The sequence below is a fragment of the Dipodomys merriami genome, unplaced genomic scaffold (assembly GCF_024711535.1).
Source record: "Dipodomys merriami isolate MVZ:Mamm:240054 unplaced genomic scaffold, mDipMer1.0.p SCAF_17, whole genome shotgun sequence".
In the NCBI taxonomy this organism is placed as follows: Eukaryota; Metazoa; Chordata; class Mammalia; order Rodentia; family Heteromyidae; genus Dipodomys; species Dipodomys merriami.
The window spans coordinates 34,846,266-34,858,874 of NW_027203048.1; the positions used below are offsets into that span (position 1 = coordinate 34,846,266).

General features: G+C 40.6%; 1 long non-coding RNA gene across 1 annotated transcript in view; it reads left to right on the top strand.

Annotated features, from left to right (window-relative positions):
- Window positions 1–11,201, top strand: part of LOC138829312 (uncharacterized) — a 181,207-nt gene extending 170,006 nt beyond the window's left edge. Inside the window, exon 5 of the long non-coding RNA XR_011372542.1 lies at window positions 11,162–11,201. This is a non-coding gene — a long non-coding RNA (uncharacterized lncRNA). The remainder of the gene's footprint in view (window positions 1–11,161) is intronic.
- Window positions 11,202–12,609: the final 1,408 nt, after the last annotated feature.

Below are 12,609 nucleotides of genomic sequence, written 5' to 3' on the forward strand. Positions count from 1 at the left end.
AGCAATTACTGACCATATGGGTTGGTGAATATTTGTTGTGTTTTTTTCTTCTTTTGGGGGGGGTGGGCTTCATTTTTGCTTCTTCCTTCCAAGTTATTTTTTAAGAAGGCATATGATAACATAGGAAAAGTATTGTTCCACTTACATAAGTTTAACAAGCTTGGCAATTTCCCCTTTAGAAGATGAGAATCTAATCCCAGATTATTGTTGCTGTCTTTACAAAAAAAAAAAAAAGAAAAGAAGAAAGCAAAAGGAAGAAATTATGGGAGAAATAGGAATGCAAGGGAGATGATTCTCAAGTAGAAGACCACTACTTGGTATGTTTCCCAAATCAGCTATTTTATCCTTCCAACTGAGCGTGTCCACCCACCCTTACTCGGGCCCAATTTATATAAAGCAAACATACTCATAGAAAAATTCAAGTCTAATATCACTTTCCCTTTCAACTCCCTCCAAGCATTTGGAAATGGTCACTTTAAATGTTAAGATTTAGTAAATTCATCTCCCAAAGAGCAGGTATATGAACCTGGGAGATGAGAAAAGGCCCCTCCTGGGAGAGGGATGGCATGAGTAATGGGTTCAAGTGCAGCAAGCAGGTGGTAAACGATGATTATACTCATAATAATGTGTGCCTCTCTCACAGGTAGTGAGCACTGAGCACATTGCAAGCATTAAACACATTTAAATGAAGATGTGTCTTTGACATATACAGGAGGCTAGAAGCTAATTTCCATTGGATAATAATGAGTTGAGATTCAGAACAGGATAGTTACTTGACCAGCATCCAGTATTAAAGTGATGGCAGAGGCTGGGTACTTGGTCTCCCTAATAGAGCTAACTTAGCTGGCCTCTTTGGTGCCGTGTGGCTTGTCTTAACTACTTCCTTTCTCCAAAATGAATGATGCTTTGTTTTTAGCCTTTCAATGAAAAGATCATATGATGGGCGCAGTAGTTCATATCTACGGCCCCAAACTTGGAAGCAGTAAGCCAGAGTACTGACTGAGCTCAGGAGCTTGAAAGAAGCTGAGGAATCAGTAATATCCTGTCTCTAAAAGACTCAAAACTACCAAAATGAACAAAAACACCCCAGTCTATCCCCCTGCAGTCAAAACTTCAGCTTGTCTTGATCTTGCCCTTCCCAGGCTGCCAAGTAAATTAATGTCTGTGCCCCACCTTTGGAAGGTGGTGTAGGTAATTTAGCACTCTTTCTTCATTACCTGCTTGTGTTTTGGGCTGAATCCTAATGACAGGAGCCATAGCTTTAAAACTTTTTTTATCAGTTTATTCCTGTACCCAGCTAAGAAATGGACCCTCACTTGTTGTTCAATAGTAGTCAGGAGAATTCAATGAAAATAGTATAGAAAAGGAAACTAGCCTGTTGCCAGTGTAATCCCAGCTGCTCAGGAGGCTGAGATCTGAGGATCGCAGTTCAAAGCCAGCCCAGACAAGTGTTACGCCTAGGCCGCAGGACCCCCACCAAGAAGACAACCGAAAGTCAGACTCTTACAGCTGTTTTAAGGTTTTATTTAAACGGGCTGCAGCTCGGGCCTCATCCTACACTCCGACACAGCGTGGCCCAGGAGGAGAGCCCCAAGCTAAGGATTTGCAGGTCTTATAAAGGCATACAACCAGGTGGTTTAGCATCATGTGTTGCTCTGCTCTGAAACAAGCAACAAATGGTCACTGCCTCAAGTACTTGAACCCTTCATTTTCCCCCTTGACTTATAGTCCTGAGACACAATCTTTTGGCTCCGGCCCAAAACTAAACTCCAACAGCTTTTGATCTTGAACGGGTATAGTCCCTCTCTGACCTTAGCCATACTATTAAACAACAATACCAATAACAATCAGTTCATTTTTCTTTACTTGAGGTGTATGCGGAGTGGTTGTGTAGGATGCTTGGAGATTTCCTATGTTTCCCCATGGTCATTCAGGGCAAAGGGGTCAGCCTGTCTGGTGTGTGAGCAGTGAATCCAAGTAGCAATGTCGTCCACCTTAAGGGCAGTGGGTGTAGCCAGTAGCACCATGTAAGGTCCCTTCCACCGTGGTTCCAGAGATCTCAAGTTGTGCCTTTGAACAAACACCCAGTCCCCTGGTTTAAACAAATGGGGGGTAGGAATAGAAGCAGAATCATATAATGCTCTAAGCTGGGGTCACATACTCTTATGCATCAGCTGTAAATAGTCAAGCTTACATAGAAATTCAGTATCATCCAAATCAGCAAGCAATTCAGTCTGAAGGCTAGGAAAAATAGGTGGAGGGTGTCCATACATTATTTCAAAAGGAGTAAAGCCAAGCTGATAGGGTGAATTTCTTACTCTAAACAGGGCAAAAGGAAGGAGTGATACCCAGTTTGTGCCAGTCTCCAAGGCTAATTTAGTTAATGTCTCTTTTAGAGTCTGATTCATTCTTTCTACCTGCCCTGAACTCTGGGGTCTATAAGCACAGTGCCAATCCATCCCCAGTGCCAGGTTATTCCCTGACTTACTTTTGAGACGAAGGCCGGTCCATTGTCTGACCCAATGGTAGATGGGAAGCCATACCTGGGTAGGATTTCTTCCAGGATCTTCTTAGCCACGATGTTCGTGGTCTCATACTTTGTTGGGTAGGCTTCAACCCATCCTGAAAAGGTGTCTACAAAAACTAGCAAATATTTATATCCAAATTTTCCAATTTTAATTTCTGTGAAGTCTATTTCCCAATAGTCACCTGGCCTATCTCCACGGAGGCGAGCTCCTTTTCTAACCGGTTGATTCGGGGCATTGGTGAGCTGACAGGCTTTACAATTTTTAACAGTGTCCTCAATGAGTTGATTTCCTTGCCTAATTTTTACTTCTGAGTGTCGGAGCAAGTCCTGCATTCTTCGGGTTCCCATGTGAGAGACCCGATGGATTCTCTTAAGAATCCCCTTGTCGAATCTTTGTGGCAAGATAAGTTTCCCCTCACCAGTTTTCCACTAGTCTTTGTTTCCTTCTCTGTCTGGGGGTTTATAGGCCATGGGAATTTTCTTTATCCACTCCAAGTCTTCTTGGGAGTACTGAGGCTCAGGAGGCAAAGCTCATGGCCCTGGGTCTACTAGAGTCAGTGCTTCTGCTCTGGGCTGGAGGGCCGCTTCCTTAGCTGCCTGATCGGCCAAGTTATTTCCTTTGGTTATAGAATCAGTTCCCTTTTGATGGCCAGAGCAGTGCATATTGGCAATATTTGCTGGTTCCCATATGGCCCAGATGAGGCTTAAAATTTCTTGTTTGTTTTTAATGGTCTTTCCCTCAGCTGTCAGCAGCCCCTTCTCTTGGTAAATGGCTCCATGGACATGCACAGTGGCAAAAGCATACAACTGTCCCTGTAAATATTTAGTCTCTTCCCTTTTCCCATTTGTAGGGCTTTTGTTAGTGCCACTAGTTCTGCTCTTTGTGCAGAACTTCCCTGGGGGAGTGTTTCTGCCCACACTATCTCAATGTCCGTGGTGACTGCTGCGCCCGCGTACCTTTTTCCATCTTGAATGAAACTGCTGCCGTTTGTGAACCAGGTATGCTCGGCATGCAATAGTGGTGAGTCCAACAAGTCTGGCCTCTTTTCCTTGGCCCAGTCTCTCTTTTCATGCTCAATTTCACATTCTCTGTCCTTCCTTTCCTGTCTTTGCTCCTCCGTCTCTCTCTTATTGTAAACCTTTTCTGCCACGGCTACTAGATCCCTAATAGACTTTTCACCAAGTCTGTCTAGAGCCTGCAACTTTCGCTTTATGTCTGGTGCACCTTGATTTATATAGGCAAACATAATAATCTGAGCTAACTCTTGGGTCTCAAGATCATATGGGGTATATTGACTAAAAGCTTCCATGAGCCACTCAAGATATGCTGCTGGACTTTCACTTCCTCCCTGTCTTACATCATAAACCTTGGCCATACTAGTAGGTCGGCGAGCCGCCGCCTTGAGACCTGCCAACAGAGCCTGGCAGTAGATGAGGAGTCGCTCCCTACCTTCAACAATATTGTAGTCCCATGTTCGTTGGATCTCAGGAAAATAGGTAGCGATCAGGGAAGGATCCATGATGGGCGCTCCTGTGGGGCCAGGGATATGTTTCTGGGCCACCTCTCAGATACGGTCTCTCTCTTCGGTGGTAAAAAGGACCTGTAAAAGCTGACTGCAATCATCCCAAGTGGGATGATGAGTAAAGAAAATAGTTGCAAGCAAACGAATTAAATCCTGGGGTTTCTCAGAAAAGGGGGCATTTTGGGTGAGCCAATTGTATAGATCACTGGTAGAAAATGGCCAATATTGTAGTTGCTGTTGACCATCCGCATCCACAGGACCTATGGTGAGTAAGGGAAAAACAGCTGCATTAGAAGGGGGATTGATCCCATGGTGTCATCGAGTGACTGGGTTCTCAGAAACTTTAAGGGCAAGTGCCGAGGGTTCTATAGCTCCCTCCTCCTCTTGATCGTTCTCAGGTTCTGCAAAAGGAACCTGGGAAGGGGAGTGTGGGGGAGGAAACATTTCTTCTTCCAAGTTATCTCCCTGAAAAACCAGGGGGTACCTTTTCTTTTCCTCTTTCTCAGTTTCTTTTTGTAAGTCTAGGGGGCTAGATAGAGTGGTACCCATGGTTTCCAGTCCTGTCAATTGTACAGTCAAAAAAACAATAAACAGTGCAAACAAAACACATGCAGGCCTGACAGTTATGAAAAAAAGCTTACGAAATGGAGATCTCCCGAATTGGTCCGCTGACTCCTGTCATGGTGGGGTTCCACACCCACGCCCCACAGCAGAAGGAGCAGACCCACAGTGGACGAGTTGGGCCTCAGTTAGGAGGCCCTCTTGGTCAGTTCTGGCCCAACACCGAACCGACCCCCGCCCCACAATTCACACAGCATGGTTCCAAGGACCCCCGCCCCGGTGGGGTTCCAAGGACCCCCGCTCCACATGGCAGGGTTCCAAGGACCCTGCCCCACAAGAGGATCTGGGATGTCTCCCAGTTCCTCCAGGGTTGTCGTGCAAGCATGTCTGCTTCGACAACCCTTTACAAATTGGAGCGGCCATCCTCACAAAGGAAAATGAAGGTAAAACAGACAAAGGACAGGACCAGACAAATTAACAAAGACAGCCCTGTTTTACCTTTGGAGTCTGAGGTCTCAGGAGTCTTTGGGGGAATCCCGGATGAGCCCCCACTAATATGTTATGCCTAGGTCTCAGGACCCCCACCAAGAAGACCACCTAGAAGCAGACTCTACAACTGTTTTAAGGTTTTATTTAAACGGGCTTCAGCTCAGGCCTCATCCTACAATCCGACACAGCGGAGCCCAGGAGGAGAGCCCCGAGCTAAGGATTTGCAGGTCTTATAAAGGCACACAACCAGGTAGTTTAGCACCATGTGTTACTCTGCTCTGAAACAAGCAACAAATGGTCACCGCCTCAAGTACTTTAACCCTTCAGCAAGAAAGACTCTTATCTCCAATTAACCACCAGAAAACTGGAAGTGGCGCTGTGGCTCAAGTGGTAGAGCGCTAGATTTGAGCTGAAGAGGTCAGGGACAGTGTCCAGGCCCAGAGTTCAACCAACCAACAACAACAACAAGAAAGAAAGAAAGAAAGAGAGAGAGAAAGAGAGAGAGAAAGAGAGAGAGAAAGAGAGAGAGAAAGAGAGAGAGAAAGAGAGAGAGAAAGAGAGAGAGAAAGAGAGAGAGAGAAAGGGAGAGAGAAAGGGAGAGAGAAAGGGAGAGAGAGAGAAAGGGAGAGAGAGAAAGAAAGGGAGAGAGAGAAAGAAAGGGAGAGAGAAAGTGAGATAGAGAGAGAGAGAGAAAGAAAGAAAGGAAAAGAAAAGGAAACTAGTCCTCAAATTGCTATTCTATGTTGAACTGTAGTTTCTGGGTAAATATGAAAAATAAGTAACAGGTGAAAATGAACAATAATCACAAGAATACAATTTCAGCCCAATGCTTGGCAACACCACACAGAGAGAGCACCCAGAATAATGGATTGTCATTGGTATTTGTTCAATGTATATTTAGTGAATGGAATTCATACTTGTTAAATCAGACCCTCATAAGATCCTAGAACTTTTGCCTGATTAGATCTATGCCATGGAAGAAATTTCAAGAAATTTATTTCGTCCATGTTCTTCTGATGGGGATCTGAAATCCTAGGTAGCTTATGACTCTAATGGGAGAGAGGAAGTTCTCTAAGAATCACCATAGTAGGCACTTGCAGGAGAATCCTAATAATACAGAATGGATGGAGCAGAATGAGAACTTTCTGATGACATGAAAGGCATGTCAGGGCTGGCCTGCTTCTCAATATTTCATACAGAGAAGGGACTAGCAGGTCCTAGAGATCGTGTATGCCAGTGGATTTCAAGCATTATTTTGTTCTCATTGCTACTGTTTTACAGTATAATTTCATTTTCTCCATAAAGGAGTGCTCTGTGTGTATAGCTATATATGTATATATATATATATATATATATACATATATATATTATAGAGAGAGAAAAATTGATAGGTAGAGAAATAGATATAGATGTATATATACACACTGATATATGCATACATATATACATACATATATATATAAATATGTCAATGAGAGAGAGAGACAGTATGTGTGTATGTATCAGTACTGGGGCTTGAACTCAGAACTAAGGGCGGTCCCTTAGCTTTTGTGGTAAGACTTAGACCTCTTAACACTTGAGCCACAGCTCTACTTCCAGCTTTCTTTTGGTGGCAAGTTGGAGATAAGAATATCGTCTTGGAGATAAGTCTTTCCAGGTCTTTCCAGTCTGTTCTGGCTTTGAACCACTATCCTCATACCTCCGACTTCTGAGTAGCTAGTATTAATAGGTGAGTAGCTAGTATTAATAGGCTTGAGCCACTGGGGCTTGGTTTGCCATGGTATATATTAAAATAGAACAGCTCTGGCTGAAGTTGTGTTGGGTGGTGTGGATGCCTAAGCCAGTAATTCATTTGATAGAGCCAATAGGCACCTCTGGAAAACACAGAGTTCCTGGGAACACTGAGAAAAGCATTTTATTGACTCAAACTTCTTTTGATATGAAAGTATAGCTTGAATGTATAATCTCAGGCCCACATAGCTAGTGGCAGAATTGTTCCTATAATTTTTCTTTTCCCTGAGTTTTACTGAGGAATATCTGACAAATAAAAATTTGATATATTAAAAATTTGATATATATCACAGCCAAGTTAATTAATGTATGTAAATACTCACATCTCTTACAGAGTTATAGTCCTCTTTGTGTGTGTATATAGGTATGTGTGTAAAGGTATACATGAGTGTATGTGTGTAGATGTATTGAGAATACTTAGAATATTAGCAAATTTAAAATATATAATACTCACAATAACTCAATAGTTATGCACATATGACTATATAAGATGATGCTAAGTGAAATGAACTCTAAGAGGTTTTATGAACACAAGAGGTTTTATCTTTGTTGTTGTTGTTTATAATGTACCATGTAAAGTTATTTCTTTTTTTCTTGCATTTTCTCTTTTTTTTTCCTCTATGATTTATCCCTTATTGTCACTGTATTTGCTTTTGGTACTCTGTGTATTATAAATACATTTATCTGAATTAGGGAAGGGAAGGGAAACAAAATGTCTAGACAAAGAACAAAGAGCAAACCAATATAGCATCGATACTCACGTGCTTAAAATGAACTTTACAACTTGGGGTGAGGTATTGGAGGGGAGGGAAAGTGGGAGAAAACAAGGGAGGGGGTAACAATATTTGACAAGAAATGTACTCACTATGTTACATATGTAACTGTAACCCCTCTGTATATCACCTTGACAATAAAATTAAATTAAAAAATATATAATAGTCCTTACCAACTATAGTCACCAGAATTTGTATTCAATTCCCAGAAGTATTTCATCTTATAATTGAAAGATTATATTCTTTGACCAAATCTCCCTTTCTCCACCCTTTAGTTTTCCCTTCTGCTCTGTTTCTATAAGTTAAACTTGTTTGGAGGGGATCTTACATGTAAGAGAATTCATGTATTATTTCTATGTCAGGCTTATTTCACTTAACATAATATCCTTCAATTTTATCCATGTTGAAAATATCAGAATGTCTTGCCTTTTAAAATAGCATGAATATAACATGTATGTATATGTGTCTCACATTTTCTGTATCTGTTAATCTCTCAATAGCTACTTATATTCTTCTTTCTCCGTTACTATGAATAAGCAATCATTTATTAATTAGCTAAATGTTTATCTATATTACCTACATTCAGTAATAGGTTGAATCTGTCACCAGAAGGCCATTGTTCACAGGTATGTAGATGACACTGGAGAAGGTCATTTTCCCTTCCTCCCACCCAACACACAATAGAAAGGATTTTAAAGTCAGATGACTCAAGGGGAACTGGATGGTGGTATCTCAGTCTGGTAGGCTGTATAGAACAAAATATAAGTTTTAAATGACAACTTTCGTTTCATAGTCCTGGAGTCTGGGAAGTCTAAATGTATGAGTAGATTCAGTTCTTGACAAGGCCCTTTTCCTGGTTTTCAGATACAACCTTCTCATGATTTTCTCACATGGTATATGCATTGGGGAGAGAAGATCATACAGCTTTTTCTCTTTTGGCAAAGTTATCATTCCTATCATGAGGACCTCACCCAATCTCATGACCTAGTCTAACCCCTAATTACCTCCACCAAGTCCCACCTCCAAATATTTACTTAGTAGTAAATGAAATAAGCAAAGGCCCTTGAATAAGGAGAAATAAATACTTGAGGCTCTTTGAATGACAAAGCAAGTAAATGTGAGGTGGTTGTGGTTCCCTTGAAATTGGCCACACTTACACCTATATGGCTGGGGTCTCAGCACTGGTTTCACTTACCTGCAAGTCCTATATGTTCCTGGTCCCAGATCATATTTCTACACTGATTTAGTTGAGAAGAACCATACCGGGACTTCCTCATGGTACTGGAAGTTAAGTTTATTCTACACACAGCAGAGTATAGATAATGCTACAATCTCTTATTCTATTTTAAAAGTTGTGAGAAATGAATATGACTAACATTGTTCTTTCATTCTTTTACTAATACAGGCAACAGAACTAGTAAACAATATGATATAGGGTCTCCACCCCATAATTGCTTCAGAAATGTTTGGGACCTAAAAAATATTGAATATTCTCAATATAGTTACTGAGTTAAATTGTATTGAAACACTCCAAATGATTACAAATAGTCATAGTATGAACAACTCCTACATGCCAAGTGTTATAAATTAGGCTACATGACAAAAACATTTATTTCTGATATCAGTGAAAACTCGAGATAATTTAGTAAAGATGGAATTAAGCCTTGTAAATATCATCCAACTGTGACTTGGAACAGTGGAAACTTCCCCAGGGGTGGGAACATCTGGGCAGTCTGTAGGCTGGATTCAAACATTCACTTATTCAACACATACTTTGCTTTGTTTCCCACATATTTCATTATTCACTTAATAAATACGCATTGAGTTTGATACCAGTAATTCCTTTAATAAATGCCATATTCAATGAAGCTCTATGGAGGAACCACTACATAGGTAAAACTTATTATTAATAATAATTACCAATGAAAGATAAATCCTTAAATTTGAGAGCTAATAATCTCACTGGGAGAGACAATACAAATATTACAAAGACAAATAACATCATAAGACAGTGAAAGGTTAAGGGCCAAGGGAGGGGTAAAGGCTGTGTCAGAAGTTGGGTGAATGCCAGTAAGGGTTTGGGCATCTTGACACATAGTAATATCAACACAGGTACAAAGGACCAAAGAGGTCATGTGAGGAAGGGGGGCCATATGTGCAAAAGCAGGGAATTAGGTATAATTTAAAGTCACTTGAATTTCATGAAGATCCACACCCAAATGAAGAGAAGGCTTAGATAAAGGACTAGTCAGGGTAGAGACAGCTAGGAATCTCCCATTTTGGAAAGGTATTTCAAGTCAGGTGAAATTTTTGGTACCACTGCTTTTTTTTTTAAAGGTATTTCTTCAGTAGAACATATGTGTGTGAGTGTGTGTGTGTGTGTGTGTGAGAGAGAGAGAGAGAAAGAGAGAGAGAGAGAGAGAGAGAGAGAGAGAGAGCATGCACGCGCACATGCGCACGTGTGTACTAATGCTTGAACTCAAAATCTGGGCACCCTTCCTTAGCTTTTTCACTTAAGGCTGGTGTACTACCATATAAAGTCCCATATCCATTCAGACTTTTTGGTGATTATTTTGAGATAAGTGTGTCCTAGACTTTCCTGCCCAGGATGGCTTTGAACTGTGATCCTCAGATCTCAGCCTCCCAAATAGATAAAATTACAGGTGTGAGCCACCAGCAAGTAGCTTGAAACTAATTTTTAATTAAAAACCAGAGTTCTAGAAACCACATAAAAGGAAAAGAGAAGCTCAGAAAAGGTAGTGGAAAAACAGATAAGAGCCAGAAAGTGGTTATTAATACCAGCTAACACTGCTGAGACAGCAGAGCATGGAAGACCCACAATAAAACAGATTCCAGATTGAGTCTTAATTTCATCAGTTTCTCTTACGTTGGACACTGACAATTGGGAGGCAGAAAGAGGTACAAAGGTATAGTTAGAGGAGGAATCCAATGGTGTGACTCTTGAGAACAACTAATATGAATGCCAGGAATCTGGAATATGTTCTGGGGTTGGGAAAGGAGGGCAATGGTGGGGGCACACAAGTGGAGGGAAAAAAGGGGAGAAAATACAGTCATTATATTTAATGAACACTATGTAAAACTGAACTATTCAACTTGAGGGTAGGGATGAGCTGAGGAAAGCTGTGGATAACAAAATAAAAATGAATGAGAGAAATAAAAGAAAGGAAAAATAAGGAGGCATTAAGATCTAGAGAGGAAGAGAGAATTCATGAGAGAAGTAGAAAACTGATAGGGACACAGACTCTCTTAGGAACAAGGAGGAAAGGCACACAGAGCATTCGCTCAATGAAGTGGAAGACAAAAGGAAGTTAATCTAATTATGAAGTAGACTACGAATTAAACCTACAGAATCAGATGTGCAATATAGTGTAACTATTTTTATGTAAATGATCCCCCCATCCTCCAGGGTACAAAAATATGATCTTAATCATTTCTGCTCCCCTCTGTCCAATCCCTACCTTTGTCTCTCATTTCAGGGACTTTAATAATACTAAGATGATTGGCGTTGGAGGAAGCAGAACATCTGCCTTCGGTTGGCATCTGGCATTGGTAGCATGTCAGTCCTGTGAGTTACCCATCCACACATATCATCACCAGGCATTCTGTGTTCAAACTTACACGCCATTCACTTCCTCCCATAGTCTCTTCTTCATGTTTGTTTTTTGCTAGAGAATCATGGTATAAATGTAGTGCTGGCAATTGGGATGGTCAAGAGGCCACTTGCTTGGAAGGACAATGTGCCATTTTCTCATAATATCACTTGCTAGCTTCCTGGAGCTCCACCTATAGGTCTTTTGTACTCTCAGACTACACAAAGTTATCGAGGGTTATTTTTTCCTACCTCACCCTTCCTTAATTTATCTCTAACCTATCAACACCCTGCCCAAGTAGAATGAGATTGTTTGTAGGTTTTCGTCCCTTCTTTTCCACTTTTCCTCTTTCCCCAAAATCTAAGGAATTGTGTCTCATCTTCAGTCCAGATCATACTATTACATTCTCCCAAACTTTCCCTTTTCTATTTTGTTTTAATTTCCAATGTAACAGAAATTTTATAAATTTCTAGCTGTTTATATGTGTTGTCTGTATTTGATCCATATGATAAAGATAGTGTCATTATTCACTTGTGACAGAAATAAATGGAAACCCAGAAACTAATGACATTTGGCACAGGTGAATGAGAATTCAGAGGTAAGGGGAAGGTCCAGAACTTTTTCTCTGTAACTCACAGAAATCTAGGGAGGGAGAGGAGATGCCTTGTTGTATGTGGGTATTTACACCAAAGATTTAGAGACACTAGTCTATAAAGTGACCCTCAATGCCCTGGAAAAGATTTCACAAAAACAATCTGAGTCCCACAATAGAAGTGATATTTAGCAGTGTTTCCAATATATTCTCGTCCCAACACCCAGATGTACCATTCAGATTCTTACTGGATCTTCCAATTTGGGACAGTTTGACACCTTAACAGAAGGTAGTTTAGACACCTTGGTAAATCGCTTTCATGGAGATTGTTCTTACAGCAAGTACTTCTGCCAACCAAAGAAAATAAACCTGAAGAAAAATAATGCCTGAGCAGGTGTTCTAGCTGTTGGAAAAAAAAAGTCATCAGGGTGACATCCCTCAATCACATTGTTTCTCTTCTAATAATAGGTTATGTATTAAAAGTGTTGCATTCTTTCCATAGGTGCTATTATTTGTTGTAATATCCACATCCAACATTTTCTTTTCCTTCAGATGTGCCTCAGCAGGGGAAAGAGGTATTTACAGACAAGCCAGAGAGATTTTAGTCTTATTTGAAGAAAGTTCTATCCCAATCTTACTTAGAACCCATTTTCTACTCTTATCAAAACACTTCTAGTATTTTTATCTTTTATTATGGTTTCTCAAAATTTTTTCTTTTGTTTTCTCAAAAACATTGCATTTT